General features: G+C 42.3%; 1 protein-coding gene across 4 annotated transcripts in view; it reads right to left on the reverse strand.

Moving 5' to 3' along the window:
• Positions 1-13,033, reverse strand: part of tspan4a (tetraspanin 4a) — a 263,024-nt gene that overhangs the window by 174,358 nt on the left and 75,633 nt on the right. The gene's annotated exons all lie outside the window — the stretch shown is intronic.

Genomic DNA, 13,033 nt, shown 5'->3' on the forward strand with positions numbered 1-13,033 from the left:
CGCACCACACAAAACCGTGCCGGAGGCTGGAAAATTAGCCCTCTTTGCACGGACGAACTTTACCCATTGTCTGCGTAGTCCAGCTCTTTTTTTCGCGTTCGGAAACTCATGGATACTATATTCCGATAAATAGCTATTTGTACACCACATAGCACAGCAGTTTTGAACCATTTTAGTGATGTTTTGGTCAAACTAACCTGAACGCTACTCTCTCGTCGATAAAAAACAATGGCACCTGGCTCCGCCTCGACTGTCATTCACTTGTAGTGACGTCGCCGCCCCATTCGTCTGTTTCCGGAAATGTTCGGAAATGTTCATCATTTTCGATCTATTTTCGATAATTGCTCATTAATGTGATTGATTTTTTTGTTAACTTTATCAATATTTGTTATCTTGGCACATAGCGGTTCTATTGATTTCTCACACCCCCTTTGCGTTTTCATACCCTTTAACTTGAAGGTCGCCATTGTTGTTGACGTTGCAGGACGGTGACGTCACTGGGTTACGCGGCCAACGTTCTGTCAAATTTTTCACCCCAACAAAAATTGCAACTTTGCGGTTCTGCGCATGTGCATGATGTTAAAAATTGCAGCGAATGCATCGGTTCCAAAGTAAAAACCACAAACTTTCTTTAAAGAAAGGAATATTTACTCACGTTTAATCACGGACAGACCTGTAGAAAAGTTCTCCTCAGACACATCCTGCCATGTTAGCTGCATACAACAACTGCACACCGCTCGCTCACTGTTAACGTCTTCGTCATGTTGTTAAGCCTTAATTTACGCCCTATTCATGCTGCATATGTATTTTATGATATAACTTTTTTATTTAGCATCTTTGGATAACATTGAGAGTCCAATTGAATGTAAAAGAGGGCTTATTCACCGCCACAACAGCTTTGGGAGCAGGATATTATATGAGTGAAAATTTTGATAGAACATCGGGCTTCCAGAGTATGACTGTAGCGACATAAACATGTCATCTGTTCAACCTAAAGATACACGATAATATCGGTTACCGATAATTGTCGGCCGATAATGGCAATTATGACGTCACACAGATAATACAGATAAAAAAAAAAATCAACCGATAATGCAATCCGATAATTATATACTTGATTTAGCCTCCAAATGTGCGCAACCAAGCAGTTTTCTCCACTTCTCCACCGCCGCCTGTTCAACCCCTCTCCTCTCTGAAGCCCCTGTGGGAGGAGGGGTTGAGGAGTACGGCGTCATAGAGGAGGCGGTGTTATCAGTGTTGAGGCGCTCTCACTAGCGTGCGTTGATTTTCCCGTGTGTGAAATTAAATAAACGACGCTCTCGCCATCTACGAAAATATGCACTGCAGAAGTTCTACGAGGCGTAAAGAAAGCGTCCTCATTGAACACCACTAACCCAGCAGCCATTTAAAACTGCATCACAAAGATTTTTGGAACGAATACAAGGCTGCTGCTAGCGCGAATGCTAAAGCTATTGTAAACACAAATAAACTATAAAGGAAGCTATGGGGCTTGTGATGATACAGAGATGCTGCGGTCCTCCCGGAGTCGGGTTGTTTGGGAATGCAGCCCAAAGCGGGTGGTAAACTCCCATCTATGGCTAAACACCTCACAAGACCGATAGTCAACAAGTAGCTGTCTTTCGACGGAGCCCACCGGTCCGGCAGGCCCCCGCCTCGCCCTAGGCGGGCAGAGCAGAGCCATGCACCGAATACGCCGCAGCGAGCCTGCCGGGGCGGGCGGATATCCGGTACGAATTTAGCTGCCGCCGCCACTCCAGTTCAAGACAGAGGCCTGGCGCGGGTGCTAATTTGGCAGCCGGGCGGACTGAAGGGCACAGGCGGGAGGAAATTCCCGAAATGACCCGACAGCCAAACCCCAAGGTGAAAAAATAATGCAGTTAATACAACCACGATTCTTCGTGAAAGACATGCCGATCACATCAGTTTTACCACGGACATTTGGACAAGTGATGTCAAGAAAGCATGTTTATCATTAGAGCTGGGAATCTTTGGGCACCTAACGATTCGATTACGATTACGATTCAGAGGCTCCAATTCGATTACAAAACGATTATTGATGCACCCCACTCCTTTTTTTTTTTTTTTTTTTTTTTTTTTTTTTAATTTGTTTTGTACATTAGTTCCAAAATTGTTCAAAAATCCTCTCAGGCTAAACCAAACTACTATTTCAGTATCAAGTTAACATATAGCAGTAAACAAATATAGAAAAATAACAGTAAATAAAAAACTCCAGTCCCCATTTTATATCAGCAGCTTTAAACTACTTTCAATTAATTTAATGTTGTGAATCAACCGTTAAAGTTGTTAAAATTGCTCCTGTTATTCCATCATTTCTCTTTTGTCTACTTTCAACATGTAAAAGTTTTAAAACTATTTTAAAGATAGATTCAAGTCAATATTTTACCGATTTAGGAGTATTTTAGATAAAAAGTTAATTAGGTTCGCTTGGAAGGTTCGCAACAACAGCCTTGCAGGGAAGTGTACTGCTTTAAGATGGCGGCCGTTACTAACGCCCGCATCTAGTTTTTTGTAGATGTGCTGGTAACGATACCGAAGCTAAAATGCATCTAGTCTTATATAAATGATATCTACCGTAACATAATGTGGCTTGTAGCAGCTTTTCGGCAGCAGTCAGGTATGTTGTTGTTGTTTTTTTATCTCGTGGCATGAGTTGAGCTAGAGCCGTGAGTTGAGCATTGGCGTTACCCGAGGGACCGGGTAATGAGAAGCATGATGTTTAGCTACTCTCGCTCCGTCCCTAATTGCGTACCGAAGACCGCGCGGCGCGCTGAGTGTGTCGTACTTCTGCTTTACTTGGCATATTTCAATAATCGGAATTTGGATGTTTGTGAATCGTTCTCGAATCTTCCACGGCCGAATCGCGAATAATCTAAGAATCGGAAATTTTGCACACCTCTATTTATCATGACGGCACAGTGGTTAGTTGATAATTGTAACATGCACCAAACCACACAAAGAAGTCATCCACTCAGTAATGCATTCAGTACGCTTTAAATTTATGACGTCTTAATCAGATCACTCTTCTTAAATCTAGTCAAATAATTTTCCACATCTTGTTTGAGTGTTGAAGACTAGTTAACTGATGAATGCGCCAGATAATTCCACTTACTTGAACTAAATATTGCCATTTGTTCTTAATAAGCCCAAACATCTAAAAAAAATAAGGTCATTTTTCACCTAAATCAAGAAAAAAAGTGCTTTCAAATAATGTTTTGAACCATACATATCCTTGAATAAAGAACATTTCTGGCAAGTTTTTTTTTTTTTTTAGGATTATGTATATTAATTTATTGCTTAAAATAAGGCTGTTAAGCTTATTTTCAGCTGGCTATTTTTTTTCAAGAAATCTGAGTGAAGTGCTGGCAGTTAATTTCACTTATTTCCAATAGATTTACACTAAAAAACAACGGAATTTAACTAGTTTTAAGGAGTTGTGTTTTTGCCGTGTAGTAATGTTATACGTTAGGAATGGCTAACTTTTAAAGCCATTTTTGTGCAACTTAGGTATTTACTCTGAAAGCAATTGTTGCCAAAAGTTTACCAATACACAATGTCAGACAATCTGTCTTTATTTTGATATTGGAATTTACTACTTGTTCACATTTGATGTTGAAAAAAAAAGCAATAATATTTTTGCACAGTAATATTTTCTCTTGTGTATATTTTAAAATTTTACATAAATCTTTTAATAGAATTATCGGCTTGACATTATCGGTTGGAACGAGGAGGAAATTATCGGTTATCGGTATCGGCTGAAAAACGCATTATCGTGCATCACTAGTTCAACCCTTTCAATTTGAACCCGAGAGGAACATTAATGAGCATGACAGCACTGTCTATATTTCACAAAATGAGCAGCTGAAGTAAAATGAATAGGAAAGACGGGATGAGACGAGACTAGAAAAAAAAAAAACGGCGTTCTCAAAAAATGTGCTACACCGGAGAAACGTGCTACAAATGGCAAATTTGACACCCAACGTGCTACTTTGTGCTTTCAGCTTGTTTTGTTTAAAAGCAAAAAGACAAAACATACTAAAGATGCCTTAAGAAAATACCTAAATATAGTAATATCAAATAAGAGTGGTTTAAATACGCTTCGTGACTGATGTGGTCAACAGATCAAAAATCTGCTTTAAAGCTACCACAAGAAAACACAATGCTTAAAACTATGAGAGGAAAACACATGCAAAAAGTATTTTGAGGCAATGAAAAGGTAATAAAAGACTCAATAAAACACAAAGAGTAAGTACTCGCCACTTTTAACCGATGTGCGCATGTGTTGGACGTCCCGCCGTGTAGAAGGAATTGCAGAATACCTGTAGTGTTCACGTCCACTGCGCACATAAAACATGGTGCACTCCATAGGTCAAAACGTACTCAATATTATCCATCCATCCATCCATCCATTATCTTCCGCTTATTCCGGGGTCGGGTCGCGGGGGCAGCAGCATCAGCAAGGAAGCCCAAACTTCCCTCTCCCCAGCCACTTCAGCCAGCTCCTCCGGCGGGATTCCAAGACGTTCCCAGGCCAGCCGAGCGTCTGAGGAGAGGAAAGCAGTGCACCATTAACACTGTGTATAGTGAAGATGGTGTACTGCTGACCTCGACTCGGGACGTCGTGAGTCGGTGGGGAGAATACTTCGAAGCCCTCCTCAATTCCACCGACACGCCTTCCTTTGAGGAAGCAGAGTCTGGGGACTCTGAGGTGGGCTCTTCAATCTCTGGGGTTGAAGTCACTGAGGTGGTTGGTAAGCTCCTCGGTGGCAAGGCCCCGGGGGTAGATGAGATCCGCCCAGAGTTCCTAAAGGCTCTGGATGTTGTAGGGCTGTCATGGCTGACACGCCTCTACAACATCGCGTGGACATCGGGGACAGTGCCTCTGGATTGGCAGACCGGGGTGGTGGTCCCCCTTTTTAAAAAGGGGGACCGGAGGGTGTGTTCCAATTATAGAGGGATCACACTCCTCAGCCTCCCCGGTAAAGTCTATTCAGGGGTGCTGGAGAGGAGGGTCCGTCGGGAAGTCGAATCTCGGATTCAGGAGGAGCAGTGTGGTTTTCGTCCCGGCCGTGGAACAGTGGACCAGCTCTACACCCTCGGCAGGGTCCTCGAGGGTGCATGGGAGTTCACTCAACCAGTCTACATGTGTTTTGTGGATTTGGAGAAGGCGTTCGACCGTGTGCCTAGGGGAGTCCTGTGGAGGGTGCTCCGGGAGTACGGGGTACCGAGCCCCTTGGTAAGGGCTGTTCGGTCCCTGTACGACCAGTGTCAGAGTCTGGTCCGCATTGCCGGCTGTAAGTCGAATTCGTTCCCAGTGAGGATTGGACTCCGCCAAGGCTGCCCTTTGTCACCGATTCTGTTCATAATTTTTATGGACAGAATTTCTAGGCGCAGCCGAAGCGTTGAGGGGGTCCGGTTTGGTGGCCTCAGCATCTCATCTCTGCTTTTTGCAGATGATGTGGTGCTGTTGGCTTCATCAAGCCGTGACCTCCAACTCTCACTGGGGCGGTTTGCAGCCGAGTGTGAAGCGGTTGGGATGAAGATCAGCACCTCCAAATCCGAGACCATGGTCCTCAGCCGGAAAAGGGTGGCATGCCCTCTCCGGGTCGGGGATGAGATCCTGCCCCAAGTGGAGGAGTTTAAGTATCTTGGGGTCTTGTTCACGAGTGAGGGTAGGAGGGAGCGGGAGATTGACAGGCGGATCGGTGCAGCGTCTGCAGTGATGCGGACTCTGCACCGGTCCGTTGTGGTGAAGAAGGAGCTGAGCCAAAAGGCGAAGCTCTCGATTTACCGGTCGATCTACGTTCCTACCCTCACCTATGGTCACGAGCTGTGGGTCGTGACCGAAAGAACAAGATCCCGGATACAAGCGGCCGAAATGAGTTTCCTCCGCAGGGTGTCCGGGCTCTCCCTTAGAGATCGGGTGAGAAGCTCGGTCATCCGGGAGGGGCTTGGTGTCGAGCCGCTACTCCTCCGCGTTGAGAGGAGCCAGTTGAGGTGGCTCGGGCATCTGGTTCGGATGCTTCCTGGACGCCTCCCTGGAGAGGTGTTCCGGGCATGTCCCACCAGCGGGAGGCCCCGGGGTCGACCCAGGACACGCTGGAGAGACTATGTCGCTCGGCTGGCCTACTCAATATTATAGATTTTTAAATCAATGGCAATATTTTATGTGTTTTTAATAACATATTTTACTAAAAGAGAACAATTGTGGCTTATTAGAGCCAACAATTTGAAGGCGCCTTTCTGGCACTCAAGGTACAATCATTTAAAACATTGAAACATATTAAAAGTGAGAACATTAAAGTATAAAACGCTTAAGGCAATCTTAAAATACTAAAACAGATATAAGGGCAGTTAAAACAGAAAAAGAAAAAGAAAACCAGACCAGTAATTAGTGATTATTATGAATAAGCAAGTCTGAACAGGTAAGTTTTGAGTTTGGATTGAAAAAGGGTGAGGAAATCTGTGTTCCTGAGGTTGGGTGAGAGTGAATTCCAAAGCCGGGGTGCCGAGCGGCTGAACGCTCTGTTCCCCATGGATCTGAGGCGAGCGGGGGGGACAGACTTTTGTATGGAGGAGGAGGATCTAAGGGCACAGGAGGGAGTTGTAACAATAATGAGGTCGAACAGGTATAGAGGGGCGAGGTTATTGATGACCTTGAATGTGAGGAGGAGGAGGAGGACTTTGAACTGGATTCGAAAGTGGACCGGGAGCCAATGAAGCTGTTGGAGGACTGGAGTAGAGACTGGTAGATGGAGGGGGTACGGGTTATGATGTGGGCAGCTGCATTCTGGACTAGATGGAGTTTATGGAGAGTTTTTTTGAGGGAGGCCGAAGAAGAGAGAGTTGCATTAGTCCAGACGGGAGGTAACAAGGCTGTGAACCAGAATTGCAGCAGAATGTGGGGTGAGGGAAGGGCGGAGGCGATTAATGGTGCGTAGGTGAAAGTAAGTCTGAGGTTCCCTTTAAAGGCCCAGTGCCATCAAAATCCATTTTTTTCCATTGTTATATGCATAACATACAGGCAGTTCTGAGACCATTATCTAGTTTGTTTGACATCTATGTAACCTTCAGTAGTTTGTTAATTGATTGCAATAGCCTTTGAAAGTTAAAGCACTCTTAGGGGTTGGTAATCACCAGTGTTGTTAATAATGGCGTAAGAGTATAACGACGTTTCTAACACGGCGTTATTTTTTTCAGTAGTGAGTAATTTCATTACTTTTAATAATAGTTTAGTAATAATGTAATAATGTGTAAAACCTGAAAAGTAACGCCATTTACTTTGTTGAGTAACTTATTACTCTTACAATGAGGTTACTAAGCCAATTAATTTTTGGGAGAAGTTATTTGTAACTGTAACTAATTACTTTTTTAAAGTAAGATTAACAACACTGGTAATCATCCACTGAACTTGGTTGAGAAGCAACTCTCACATGAATACATTTCATGTTTTTAAAATTGCGAGACGCTAGTGTTGTAGCGGTCGCGAACGATTCGTTCTTTTTGAACGAATTGTTTGGGTGAACGAGACCGAACTAATCACCATCTGCACTGATTCGTTCTATGAAGTTGGTGGCGCTTGTTCGCTGCGTGGGAGGGCGTTGAGCAAGCGGCAGCGTCTTCTGACATCGCACACGACCAATCAGACGCCAGCCTCATCGCGGGCAGGGGAGGGAGCGGAAACAGAATCATGGCGTATGTCACTCATTTCCACGTGTGGCCAATAAGCAGCCAGCGTGCAGGCAGGGGGGAAAGACTGAGTTTTGTCACTTCCCGTTCAGTGATTCGGTCCTCCGGTTCCTGACCTAGCTTGCTGCTAACTTGACTTTCCAGTAATGACTATGCGGTGAACGAGTCATAAAATGAAAGGAAACGACTTTGTCACATATTTGTTAACGTGGAGCCTATCAAATGCTGCTCAAAAAGACAAAAACACCACACAAATCTAGCGAGCATGGTTTAGTGTTCTACTTTTCTCAACAGACTCGGGACTGTGCCTATGACGATATACTATCAAATTTACAGTAATTTAAAACACGCGTAGCTGCGAGGCAAGCAAAACCTGAGCTGCGGTCGCGTGACGGCAGTGAAGCGGGCAGAGAACTGTCACTATATGGAGGCTTCATGGCAGCGATATGTACCTCATATGTGCACAGAAAAAAAATAATATTTAGTATGATCACCATAATACTGATTTGCAATGAAACTGTATATACATGTCAATTTTTTCCGAGTGTTTTTTTTTTTTTTTTTTCGTGTCAGAGGGTGTCGGTTGGTTTGACAAATTATGTCAATCCGTCCATCATGTGCTACTCAAGCGCCCCAAAAACAAAGCGCGCGGACACGGGAGATTTTGCAATATGTCTACATTTTTCTTAACAGACTAATGAGAGTAGAAAGGCGAAATCATAAAGCAAACAATTATTTCTCGTCAGCATTTGACGATCTGAGATGCGGGGACGACAGGGGAGCTGACCGGATTATTTTATTTATTAATACCAGTGCAAAAATTCAAAACGATCATCTTAATAATAAAAAACAAAAATACAACAGAGCGAGAGGTTAATATGATGTGTTGGCCGTTCCATAATTAGAAATTAAACTTTCGATTTATTTTTATTTTCGTGACAGCAGGCATGCCGCGTTGGCTGTTAGCAGCAGCATTGTATATGTGAGCAAGATCATGCTAAAGAAAGTCCGTGCGCCCCCGACCCCAAACCCCGACTTCCCCCTCAAAAGGAAAATGTTTAACCGTGTCCTAATTCGAAATGCAAGCACGAGCCATGACTTTGAGCCCATAGAACTAGGACAGACGACGCGGAAGTTCTCCCTCGCTTTTGCAGCTGCGGGAGGGAGGGAGACGAGGCTGTCTCTGAGAGCAGAATGATATCGCCTGTCACTCATTTCTGAAACTACGACGAGTGGTCAATGTGCAAGAGAGGGAGGGACCAAGCAATGTCACTTCCCGTTCAGTTATACTGCGAAGCGGTCTTTGGTGATTCGTTCGGCAACGTCACTTCCCGTTCACTAACCGAACGATTCATTTGGGTGGGGAGGGAGATGAGGGGGGCGAACGATTCGTTGAACGATTCGTTTGAACGAATCGTTTTACTGAACGAACCGGAATGGATTCGTTTACTCAAGTGAACGACAGATCCCGTCACTACGAGACGCAGCGAGCCCTTCTCCATACATATAACTTGTACTACAGTGTTTTACAACATTTACAACTATATTTGCAATTCCATGATGTACCGTTGGATGAAATAGCAAACCTTGCAGTCTTTGTTGTCAAAATGTTTGCATGTGGCCGTAAAACACATACAAAAATACAAGCTAATCAGGTTCAACAATGTAGTATGGTATGTTCAAACCACACATCAGTTTCAGTGTGTATTAAAGTGCCTACGACAGGAGAAAAAAAGTCTTAAATAGGATTATTATGTAAATTAGAATTATACTTTGAGACGATTCGACAATATACAACAATTTAGCAAAGCGCAGATGACAAGAAATTAGTCTTTTAATCTGCCGTTTAGCCACGCCTACCTTTATAGGGCTCTAGCGTCCCCAAAAGGAGGATGACGTCAGCAGGGTCATGGTTTCATCTGATTTAGAATTCAGCCCATTGAGGGGGGAATTATTCAGAACAAGGAAAATGCAACGAAGAGAGCCGCAAAATGTCATTGTTTCACTCTCTCTACTCCAATATTTTTACAGGATATTCTTTTTATTGAAGTATTTTTCCCCAATTGCTAATAAATGGTATGGTCAGGACAAATAACAGTCTTGTGCTAAATGGAATATGAAATATTAAAAATGCATTTATTCAATACAACATGGCAAAATTACTCCATAATGGTCAAAACTGTCGACTTCACCTTTACTGTCGCATCTCCGGAACGATATTTTATGCCACCGGAGTTTGTCCGGCTTTTGTCATTTCCCTGCTCCGGCTTCGGGGAGCGTAAACAAACCAGGAAGTGTGATAGCTAGCCGATATGCTAACTCCAACAGAGTGATGTTTCAAAGTCTATTCTCGGCTTTCGAAGCGAAAATCACTCATAACTACCCGGGAACATGTCACACGGCGTCTGGGTTGTCGATTGTCTTCGCCAATCGGCAACCTGCCCGGTGGCAAGCAAGTTATAGCTCGTCCACTGCTGTGGGAGGAAAGCATGTTTGCTGAGGAAGCAGCTGGAGAATTACAGCCGGACAAACAGGCCGACGTCGGAGGGGCGCATAGCTGCCACATGGTCAACACAAATATAGCGTAAATCAATGCTTAACTACACGGCGAAGAACAGTGAGAGAGCGGCGTGCCGTGCAGTTGTTGTGCAGCTAACATGGCAGGATGTGTCTGAGGAGAACTTTTCTACATGTCGGTCCATTTCATTCAGGAGCATAAAACACCACGTGAAATATGAAATAAACATGCTTTTTGGTGTCATACGCACTTTAGCTGCAACGACTAATCGATAGAGATCGATCGGGTCCGATCACGTCATTTTCAAAGTATCGTAATCGCCCAAAAAATATCGGCCATGCCTTTTTTAAATATATATATATATTTTTCAATTAAATCGTTTTCTAAAGGTATTTAACGTTACAGACATAATATGTTACACTCATCCAGAGTCTTTAGTTTAGGCTTAAGGTACTGATAATGGCGGTAATTAATTTTTTAAAAATGTATCGCGTTAAATATTTAATGCAATTAATTCATGCGTTGCACGACCCACTCACGCATTGTCGCGCTCAATCTGTAACGGCGCCGTTTTACCCATTTAGAGAGATAAAAGGCAGCGTAAAATGAGTAGAGTGAATTTTGGCAGCTTTTGGGGCATTTTTTTTATAGGCTAAAGCCTTACAATCCCTCTCCCTACGATTAGCAATATCATGAGAAGCAATGTGGGGAAGCAAGGTAGCAATTGATCTTTTTCTTAACCCCTTATGTTATTTCCCAATGCAGAGAAGATATATCAATTGGTAGCACTACGCACAGTCATCGGTCCACTTCCCATCATGCATTTGGGCTGAATGGCTGCAGTATCATTTACTGAGAGCTCAACAAATACACTAGATGGCAATATTTAGTCACAATATACAAAGTCACAAGTCTTTCTATCCGTGGATCCCTCTCACAGAAATAATGTTAATGATGTAAATGCCATCTTGAGGATTTATTGTCATAATAAACAAATACAGTACTTATGTACTGTATGTTGAATATATATATTCGTCCGAGTTTTATTCATTTTTTTTTAATGTATTGCCAAAATGTATATGATCGGGAAAAATTATCGGGAATGAATGGAATTGAATCGGGAGCAAAAAAAAAAAGCAATCAGATCGGGAAATATCAGGATCGGCAGATACTCAAACTAAAACGATCGGGATCGGATAGGGAGCAAAAAAACATGATCGGAACAACCCTACTAATCGATAAAATTTATTAAAATGAATTAGTTGCCAACGCATTTGCCGGCAGTGATGAGCAGTCCCGTTTGGGTCCTTGTTTGGGTGTAATGCGAGGCTGCGCGCACGCTAAGGATTAGAGCAAGAGAGAGAGGGGGCCACACTCAGGTTGGGTAGCTGAATCAATATGATTACAAAGTGTTGACAGTTAGATAATCTTTTGTGTTGTTGGATCCAGTGTGCCTCCGTCAGAGGTGAGTAAATGAAGTCAATTGTATTGTTTGTATTCTTTGTTTATAAGACGTTACTACTTAGCACGGAGCGCAAACCTAGTTAGCGATTATGCTAATTAGTGTCTTAAGTGTCCGTTTGTATTGTGTTTTGAAGAAGCATATTAGCAATTGAGTTATTGTTAGATAGTAAAGTTTTCTCATTGCTTTTTATAAAGAAACCACACACATAAACCCTTTCATATACTGCAACAACTTAAGAGTCTCAACACAAACTCCAATTCAAACTGTAAACTGTCATACAAGAGAGTGTGTTTTGAAATTGGGTTTGGATTGAATTTATGAACAACTGTTTGATAAAGAAAACTGATTCATCACAGTCAGCCTCCTCCTTATTCGATTTTGTTGTTTAGTTTGTTTAAAGAAAATAAGTGAGGCATTGACACAATTTATATCAGCGCTTTGCTCACAAGAAAAACCATGTCAATCAGCAGCACTTTTTTTTTTTTTTTTTTAAATTTGAATGAACAGGACTTTTGTCTAATTTGTGTACTGAGAAATTCTTTTTGTTATATACTCAGAAACTTTATTAAACAAGTTTTATGTACTTAAAACAGTACAGTTATAGACTAAACTTAAGCGAGGGAGCTGTAATAAAATACTATTTTTGAAGGAAATAGTCATCCATTTGTCTTCACTTTTACTTACAACATGTCTAATACCACTTCAAGTTAAATTGTGAGATTAATTGAAAAAAGTGTCATTTAACCAATTAATCAATTAATTAATCATCTGGTTAATCGATTATAAAAAATAATAATAATAATCGTTAGTTGCAGCCCTAGTATGTATGTTGGATAATTCAAAAGTACTGTGCGAGTACTGAATGTTTTATTTAACTATGTCAGTTTTTCTCATTAAATGCATTCAAGAGAAAAATTCAATGGAGACATTGAATTTCTATATTTGGAACAGTGTTAAAAACAAAACAAAAAAATAAGGAATGCGCATAACATTGCAATATGTGAATAATTGAAGCCTAATTTAATGTACCCTGGAATTATCAGTTCAAATCCCAATACTGAATTAAGCTTGATTGGGGTGAATCACATCAATGGCCAAACTGGCCATCAGCAACCTGTTAACTTAGATAAGAAGACAGGTTTCATATAGAATGACCTTACCAAGTCTTACCTGAAGGTTTGTAACATGATTGGCTTCCCTGCTGAGGAGAAGCCAATAGCACATTGTGGTCAAGTGGTCAATATTTTTCGCTCTGCGCCAACACACACACCCACGCAAGCACGCACACACACGCAGACACAAAATTGCACACAGCTGTGCTA

This window comes from Corythoichthys intestinalis, chromosome 1 (genome assembly GCF_030265065.1).
Source record: "Corythoichthys intestinalis isolate RoL2023-P3 chromosome 1, ASM3026506v1, whole genome shotgun sequence".
Lineage (NCBI taxonomy): Eukaryota > Metazoa > Chordata > Actinopteri > Syngnathiformes > Syngnathidae > Corythoichthys > Corythoichthys intestinalis.